Source organism: Telopea speciosissima, unplaced genomic scaffold (genome assembly GCF_018873765.1).
Source record: "Telopea speciosissima isolate NSW1024214 ecotype Mountain lineage unplaced genomic scaffold, Tspe_v1 Tspe_v1.0146, whole genome shotgun sequence".
NCBI classification, from domain to species: domain Eukaryota; kingdom Viridiplantae; phylum Streptophyta; class Magnoliopsida; order Proteales; family Proteaceae; genus Telopea; species Telopea speciosissima.
The window spans coordinates 15023-25000 of NW_025317482.1; positions in this window are offsets into that span (position 1 = coordinate 15023).

Here is a 9978-nt window from a genome sequence, read left to right on the forward strand (position 1 = left end):
AGATCTAGTTTCTCAGAACGGCACTTGCATGTGCCTGTCCACGTGCGTCTTGCTTGTCATGCCATTCCGAGAATGGTTTTGCAGTCCCAAAGTCTTGGGCTAAAATGGGGTATTCTTAGGGGTTTTTAGGGGTCTCTTTGGCCATGAGAACAACTCCAACCAAGGTGCCATAGCACACACCCAACATGGGTTTGTAAACCCCATGATCGATTATGTTTTTCTCCATTAAAATACATATGGAAAGAAAACTCATGGGTTTGGGTATTGGGGTTTTGAAAGGGGCTTTAATCAATGTTATTTAACAACCCACAAACCACACCTCTATGGTCTTCCATGAGGGTTGGTGAAACCCATAAATGGAGGTGAATCCCCAACTTAGGGTTCATAAATGGAGAAAGGGTGAAAGGGGGTTCAAGGTAGGATTAGGTGTCTTTATAACTAAGCTTCAAAGATTAGCCATTAATGGCCTTTCCATTAGGGTAGATGAAGCACTCATGGCTCATAAGTCTAAACCCTAGGTCTATAAATTAGGAAGTGAGAGAGAGAGAGAGAGAGAGAGAGAATGCTCACCAATGTAGGAGAGTAAGCTTGCGTTCCACCTCTCTTCCTTCTTCTTCTTCTTCTTTCGTTCCTTCTTCCTTCTTCTTCTTCTTCTTTTTCTTCTTCTTCTTTCTTTCCTTCTCTCCTTTCCTCTCCACGATTTAGGTTTTCTATTGTGAGGTGAATAGTGGATTGACCCCTATTTACCTCACTTTAGTCTTAAGTCATGTTTGGTTGTCTTAGGTCTTTAGGTCCATTTTAAGTTATTGGGCCCATTATACTACTAGGCCCATAATATGATTAGAAGGAACATCAGGTCCTAAGCCCATTCTAGTATTTATACTCATGAGTTATTAGGATATTAACTTACTCCCAATCATCTATAAGTGGGAACGGTTACACCGGGCGAGGGCCGGGCGGATCCTCGAAATAAGGAAATGCTAGGAATGCACCCTCGAAGACAAACTTTCCCCTATCTCTGTCGATGTACCAATCCTCGACGACTTCTCTAGAGTCACGGTCAACAATCTTGTGGGATGGCTTGAGTATCATGGTCCATAGTTCACGAGCGTACTCCGCTCCCGGTTCTACATAAAAGGTTCAAACCAGACCGGTGGTCAGACCGAATTTTAAATCGGGTTTTGGGCACGGATTTAACACCAAGCCCATAAAAGAACAGAAATGCCCCCAAATAACCCCAAACGTCCCACCCGGTCTGGTTTAAACCGAAAATGAACTTATGTCGAAATAGGTATTGATTCGTAGGTCAAGACCCTCAACATGGCATCCACACGTCTATTAAAAGATAAGGACATTTTATAGAAAATCCCAAGCCCAAAAAAGTACAGAAATGCCGCCAAATAACCCCAAATGACCCACCCGGTCTTGTTTAAACCGAAAATGAACATATGCCGAAATAGGTATCGACTCGAAGGTAACGACTCTCAACATCGCATCCACATGTCTAGTAAGTGAGAAGGACACTTTTTAGAAAATACCAAACCCAAACAAGCACAAAAATGCCGCCAAATAATTCCTAACGACCCACCCGGTCTGTTAAAACCGATAATGAACATATGTCAAAATAGGTATCGATTCGAAGGTCACGACCCACAACATCGCATCCACACGTCTAATAAAAGATAAAGACACTTTTTAGAGAATCCCAAACCCAAAAAAGTATAGAAATGCCCTCCCCAAATAACCCCAAATGACCCATCCAGTCTGGTTTAAATAAAAAATGAACATATGTCAAAATAGGTATTGATTCGAAGGTCATGACCCTCAACATCACATCCACACGTCTAATAAAAGATAAGGACACTTTTTAGAAAATACCAAACCCAAAAAAGTATAGAAATGCCCCCAAATAACCCCAAACGGCCCACCCGGTTTGGTTTAAACAAAAAATGAACATATGTCAAAATAGGTATCGATGCGAAGGTCACGACCCTCAACATCGCATCCACACGTCTAATAAGAGATAAGGACACTTTTTCGAGAATCCAAAACCCAAAAAAGTACAGAAATCCCCCTTCAAATAACCCCAAACGACCCACTCGGTCTGGTTTAAATCAAAAATGTACAAATGACGAAGTAGGTATCGATTCGAAGGTCACGACCCTCAACATCGCATCCACACGTCTAATAAGAGATAAGGACACATTTTAGAAAATACCTTACCCAAAAAAGTACAGAAATGCCCCAAAATAACCCCATACGACCCACCCAGTCTGGTTAAAACCGAATATGAACATATACCGAAATAGTTATCGATACGAAGGTCACGGCCCTCAACATCGCATCCACACGTTTAATAAGAGATAAGGACACTTTTTAGAAAATCACAAGCCTAAAAAAGAACAGAAATGCCCCCAAATAACCCGAAATGACCCACCTGGTCTGGTTTAAACCAAAAATGTACATATGTAGTAATAGGTATTGATTCAAAGGTCACGACCCTCAACATCGCATCCACACGTCTAATAAGTGATATGGACACTTTTTAGAAAATCCCAAGCCAAATAAAGTACAGAAATGCCCCCAAATAACCCTAAACGACCCACCCGATCTGGTTTAAATCGAACATGTACATATGTTGAAATATCTATCGATTCGAAGGTCACGACTGTCAACATCGCATCCACACGTCTAATATGATAAAAGAACTCTTTTTAGAACATCCCAAACCTAAAAAATTATAGAAATGCCCCCAAATAACCCCAAATGACCCACGTGGTCTAGTTTAAATCGAAAATGAACATATGTTGAAATAGGCATCGATTCGCAGGTCAGAACCCACAACATCGCATCCACAGGTCTAATAAGAGATTTGGAAACTTTTTAGAAAAAAGCAAGCCAAAAAAAGTATAGAAATGCCCCCAAATAACCCCAAACGACACCCGGATTGGTTTAAACCGAAAATGAACATATGTCAAAATAGCTATCGATTTGAAGGTCATGACCCTCAACATCGCATCCACACATCCAATAAGAGATAATGACACTTTTTTGAAAATCCCAAGCCCAAAAAAGAACAGAAATGCCCCCAAATAACCCCAAACGACCTACCCGGTCTGGTTTAAACTGAAAATGAACTTATGTCAAAATAGGTATTGATTCGAAGGTCACGACCCTCAACATAGCATCCACATGTCTAATAAAAGATAAGGACATTTTACAGAAAATCCCAAGCCCAAAAAAGTGCAGAAATGACGCCAAATAAACCCAAACGACGCACCCGGTCTTGTTTGAACAAAAAATGAACATATGCAAAAATAGGTATCGACTCGAAGGTAACGACTCTCAACATCGCATCTACATGTCTAATAAGTGAGAAGATCACTTTTTAGAAAATACCAAACCCAAACAAGTACAGAAATGCCGCTAAATAATTCCAAATGACCCACTCGGTCTGGTAAAAACCGAAAATGAACATATGTCGAAATAGGTATTGATTCGAAGGTCACGACCCTGAACATCGCGTCCACATGTCTAATAAGAGATAAGAACACTTTTTAGAGAATCCCAAACCCAAAAATGTATAGAAATGCCCCCAAATAGTCCCAAACGACCCACCAGTCTGGTTTAAATCGAAAATGAATATATGTCGAAATAGGTATCGATTCGAAGGTCATGACCCCCAACATCACATCCACACATCAAATAAGAGATAAGGACACTTTTTAGAAAATCCCAAGCCCATAAAAGTACAGAAATGCCCCAAAATAAACCCAAACGACCCACCCGATCTGGTTTAAACCGAAAATGAACATATCCCGAAATAGGTCACAACCCTTAACTACGCATCCACACGTCGTATAAGAGATAATGACACTTTTTAGAAAATACCAAACCCAAAAAAGTATAGAAATGCCCCCAAACAACCCCAAATGATCCACCCGGTCTGGTTTAAACAAAAAACTGAACATATGTCGAAACTGGTATCGATTCAAAGGTCACGACCCTCAACAACGCATCCACACGTCCAATAATAGATAAGGACACTTTTTAAAAAATCCCAAGCCCAAAAAAGTACAGAAATGCTCTCAAATAACCACAAACAACCCACCCGGTCTAGTTTAAACCGAAAATGAACATATGTCGAAATAGGTATCGATTCGAAGGTCACGACCCACAACATCGCATCCACACGTCTAATAAGAGATAAGGACACTTTTTAGAGAATCCCAAACCCAAAAAAGTACAGAAATGCCCTCCCAAATGACCCACCCGATCTGGTTTAAACCGAAAATGAACATATGTCAAATTAGGTATTGATTAAAAAATCACGACCCTCAATATCGCATCCACACGTCTAATAAGAGATAAGGAAATTTTTTAGAAAATCCCAAACCCCAAAAAGTACAGAAATGCCCCCAAATAATCCCAAACGACCCACTCGGTCTGGTTTAAACCAAAAATGAACATATGTCGAATTAGGTATCGATTCGAAGGACACGATCCTCAACATCGCATCCACATGTCTAATAAGAGATAAGGACACTTTTTAGTAAATCCCAAGCCCAAAAAATTACTGAAATGCCCATAAATATCCCCAAACTACCAACCCGGTTTTGTTTTAACCAAAAATGAACATATGTCGAAATAGGTATCGATTCGAAGGTCACGACCCTCAACATCGCATCCACACGTTTAATTAGAGATAATGACACTTTTTAGAAAATCCCAAGCCCAAAAAAGTAGAAAAATGCCCCCAAATATAAACAAAAAATGAACATATGTCGAAATAGGTATCGATACGAAGGTCACAACCCTCAACAACGCATCCACACGTCCAATAATAGATATGGACACTTTTTAAAAAATCCCAAGCCCAAAAAAGTGTAGAAATGCTCCCAAATAACCACAAACAACCCACCTGGTCTAGTTTAAATCGAAAATGAACATATGTCAAAATAGGTATCGATTCGAAGGTCACGACCCACAACATCGCATCCACACGTCTAATAAGAGATAAGGACACTTTTAAGAGAATCCCAAACCCAAAAAAGTATAGAAATGCCCTCCCCAAACGACCCACCTGGTCTGGTTTAAACAAAAAATGGACATATGTCGAATTAGGTATCGATTCAAAAATCACGACCCTCAATATCGCATCCACTCGTCTAATAAGAGATAATGAAACTTTTTAGAAAATCCCAAACCCCAAAAAGTACAGAAATGCCCCCAAATAATCCCAAACGACCCACCCGATCTGGTTTAAATCAAAAATGAACATATGTCGAATTAGGTATCAATTCGAAGGACACGATCCTCAACGTCGCATCCACACGTCTAATAAGAGATAAGGACACTTTTTAGTAAATCCCAAGCCCATAAAATTACTAAAATGCCCACAAATATCCCCAAACTACCAACCTGGTTTGGTTTTAACCGAAAATGAACATATATCGAAATAGGTATCGATTCGAAGGTCACGACCCTCAACATCGCATCCACACGTCTAATAAGAGATAAGGACACTTTTTAGAGAATCCCAAACCCAAAAAAGTATAAAAATGCCCTCCCCAAATGACCCACCCGGTCTTGTTTAAACCGAAAATGAACATATGTTGAATTAGGTATCGATTCAAAAATCACGACCCTCAATATCGCATCCACACGTCTAATAAGAGATAAGGAAACTTTTTAGAAAATCCCAAACCCCAAAAAGTACAGAAATGCCCCCAAATAATCCCAAACGACCCACCCGGTCTGGTTTAAACAAAAAATGAACATATGTCGAATTAGGTATTGATTCGAAGGACACGATCCTCAACATCGCATCCACACGTCTAATAAGAGATAAGGACACTTTTTAGTAATCCCAAGCCCAAAAAAATACTGAAATGCCCACAAATATCCCCAAACTACCAACCCGGTTTGGTTTTAATTGAAAATGAAATAGGTATCGATTCGAAGGTCACGACCCTCAACAACGCATCCACACGTCTAATAAGAGATAAGGACACTTTTTAGAAAATCCCAAGCCCAAAAAAGTACAAAAATGCCCCCAAATATAAACTGAAAATGAACATATGTCGAAATAGGTATCGATTCGAAGGTCACGACCCTCGACATCGCATCCACACGTCTAATAAGAGATAAGGACACTTTATAGAAAATCCCAAGCCCAAAAAAGTACTGAAATGCCCCCAAATAACCCCAAACGACCCTCCTGGCTTGGTTTAAAACTGAAAATGAACATATGCCAAAATAGATATCGACTCGAAGGTCACGACTCTCAACAGCGCATCCACACGTCTAATAAGTGGGAAGGACACTTTTTAGATAATACCAAACCCAAAAAGAGAGAGAGTCTGGGTAGATAGACATGTATGCTCATCAAGTGTTGGATCTAGATCCATGAGAGTCGTGCATCCTCCTCTTGGGGGAGACGATGACTGTTTTCACATAACTACCAATTAAGCCAATTGGGACAACTAATAAGGTGATAATGACACTTAAGCATAACAGCTGTGGAGTGCATTGATAACGAAAACAACAAATCTGCAAAGAAGAGTGCAGCAGGGCACTTGCAGAGGTTACCATTAATGTGTGATTTGAGTCTTAAAGAAACCAACAGAAAACGACGAGTTAGGTCACATACCATTCAGTACTTGAAGGACAGGTCATTCCTTTTAGGCTATCTTTGGTATCATTTTCATTTTTATTTTCATTATGGCCTATTTAAAAAAAAAGATCATTAGTAAAAACCATTTTGATAAAATAAAAAAAAAGAGTTTGGTAGGAGGTAGGAGTTAGTTACAATCTATTATAAAGACAGTTAGAGACAGACATGTGGTTAGTTAGGAGAGGAACAAGAGAGGTTAAAGGATCGAACTGTATCTGTCAAGACAGTTAGAGACAGACATGTGGTTAGTTAGGAGAGGAACAAGAGAGGTTAAAGGATCGAACTGTGTCTGTCAAGAATATGATATCATCATGGTATGGGGATAGGTGTAGTAGTGTAGGTGTAGGGTGTAGTAGTGTAGGTGTAGGTGTAGGTGTAGGTGTAGGGTGTAGGGTGTATGGTGTATGGTGTAGTAGTGTAGTAGTGTAGGTGTAGGTGTAGGTGTAGGTGTAGGGTGTAGTAGTGTAGGTGTAGGTGTATGGTGTATGGTGTATGGTGTAGTAGTGTAGTAGTGTAGGTGTAGGTGTAGGGTGTAGTAGTGTAGGTGTAGGTGTAGGTGTAGGTGGTGTAGTGTAGGTGTAGTAGTGTAGGTGGTGTAGGTGGTGTAGGGTAGGTGTAGTAGTGTAGGTGGTGTAGGTGTAGGTGTAGTAGTGTAGGTGTAGTAGTGTAGTAGTTTAAGTGTAGGTGTAGGTGGGATCATACACACAGAGCATCTTTGATACTGACAATTACAGAAGTTATAATCCAATGCGTAACATTATGTTTCATGTATATAGTAATTGTCATCCAATGTGTTACATTGCGGTTCTGGCATAGTAGCTAATATTTGAACATGCAATGTGTACGTATGTGGTCAAATACCTAGCTTTGGAATGGGATATTTGAGCCACTATAGATCCAAATGTCCTCTTTTTTTTTTCCTTGCTTAATACAACTCAGAGCCCTGCAAAGTTAAAAAATTTTGGCCTCAGTTTCCATTTGAAGCCTTACAAATTATAGCCGGAAGTAGACCATCCGATCATATGTCCAAGATGTCCAAGAAGTCGGTAAATTTATCGCCAACTTCCGAAGGGCATAACTTTGTGATCTTTGGTCAGTTTGGGTCGTGTGACCACTGGTTTTGAGGTGTCTTTCCGAGATCTACGAGATGGAATTGGCCCCAGTTGCATATCTAGCCCGAATTATAATATAAAAAATATTCAGTTGTGAAAACTTTCGGAGGCCATAACTTTTGACTCGGATGTCGGATTTGGATGCTCTTTTTTTTTGATTTGGGGTAGGTCGTCGCAAGGAACGCACCCCAACCTATTTTTCTGCCTCAAATCCTATTTTTTAACTTTGCTGGAAGGGGTTTTCAATAAATATTCTTTCATTACTCATTGGATATCCATACATTGGGACAATAAAATATGGTTGAGAAACCTACAACCCACCTACTTCAATAACAAACATCAGAATTGAGGAAAATCATATTTTCTGACACATCGGGATTTTTGATAAGTAGCTTAGTTAATACATAATTAGATGTAATCAAATGTTTGCTGTGATGGTCTACGTTTTTGTTCTCAAATGTGATGTCAAGAGTTCAAGTCTCCCTTCAATCATCTTTTATTCCATTTTGCGAACGATGTAATACATAAGCCCATTATAACTTATTTAGTTTTTGTTCTCAAATGTAATAAGTTATATATGAGCACTGCCCATCATAACTTATTTAGTTTTTGTTCTCAAATTCCATTTTTTGGCATTTTACAATAACAAACCTTATTCAGAAAATGATGATGATGATGAATGAGTTGGCATTAATGGGTAGGAATAAATCCAATTCACAAATTGTTGTAAGTTTGTAACTAATTTTTTTTCCTATTTTGCCTTGCCAATATTTCTCTCTGTCCTTATGGACTAAACGTCTAAACCCCACGGATAGAGGATTCTTCCCACCCATATATCTCAGCTCTGAAGTTCACTCCCTGACCACCACCTCTCCCCATATTGAGTACAGATTTCCCCGCCATTGCTCGGGCTTGGGATCACATTTCAGAAAATAGGGATGCTAGGATAATTTAACTTCTATTTTGCACCATGTGAATGATGGATGGATAAGGGACATTCTATTAAATTTGGATAAGTATTGAATTTTTTTTAATTATATTTCCTTACTCGAAAATAAGATGCCCCGCGGTTTCAAAGACTGCTTGTATGTCACAGACTTAAACTTCTTGAAGCAACCGCGCTGGACCAAGTCAACCTTTCGACAACTCTAGTAAGAGAGCTTAGAGAACAGAAGAAAGTTTGAATGAATAGAATTTATATTGCTCAAAAGCTTGGATTACAATGCTTGATATCTCACTTGCTTGATTGGTTGTTGGGTTGTTGGATAACTGTAAAATGAGACCAACTCTTACAGGCAACCAAGAACCCAAAGAATACCTAAGATATTTACAAGTGTCATCTATCCAATAGTTAGGAAATTTCTAGCCTAAGAGACTAGAACCGGATTCTAGCTACTTGGAGAACTCTAAAATTCTCCTCATTCCTTGGCTATTTACAAGACTTCTCTAAATCCTTTTCAAGAACATATCTACACTCCCTTCTAGTGTAAAGAGTTGTAGGCCATGAACTTCATCGTAGCCCAATGTTCAAGTCCATTGTAGCCCGTGGGCCTTTGTTGGGTGGGCCATGACACTCTCCGCCTAAGTTGGTGACGCCCATGTCGTAACCTTCTTGCAAGACCGAGCCACATCCACCTTCCCTTTAGGTGGAGATTGTTTGTGCATCCCTAATCGCCTAATGTCCTTGCATCCATCAAGGGGCCTTGTTTCTGTATCTACAAGGCCATCTTCCTTAGCTCCAGACGATACAAGGGGCCTTGCTTCCGTATCTACAAGGCCGTCTTCCTTAGCTCCAGACGATACTCCAAAAGTGGAGTCTTTCAGCTTCTTTCCTTCTTCCTCGAGTCGCATCACTGTCAAGAGCTTATTACCACTCTCCTTGGTCCCTGACACCGTTGGGACCATACCAAGCACCACTTAGTCATCCATGGGCACCAATGATAGATCCACGGTGCCTCTCCCCATCCCTATTCGCATCTCGACGACCCGACCCCTCAATAGGACGAGCTTGGGAGTTAATCGCCTTCAAACATCCTCCCTCTTTGGACACCCTTAGTCCAAGCTTCTTCGCCTCCTCCGTCGAGGCAACAAAGTTGTGTGTAGCGCCTGTGTCTTGAAGGCCGTTGCCTTGGCCTTGATGGCTTTTTCAAGGCACCCAATTGTTGTAGGGACCCCATGTGTGCTTCTTCT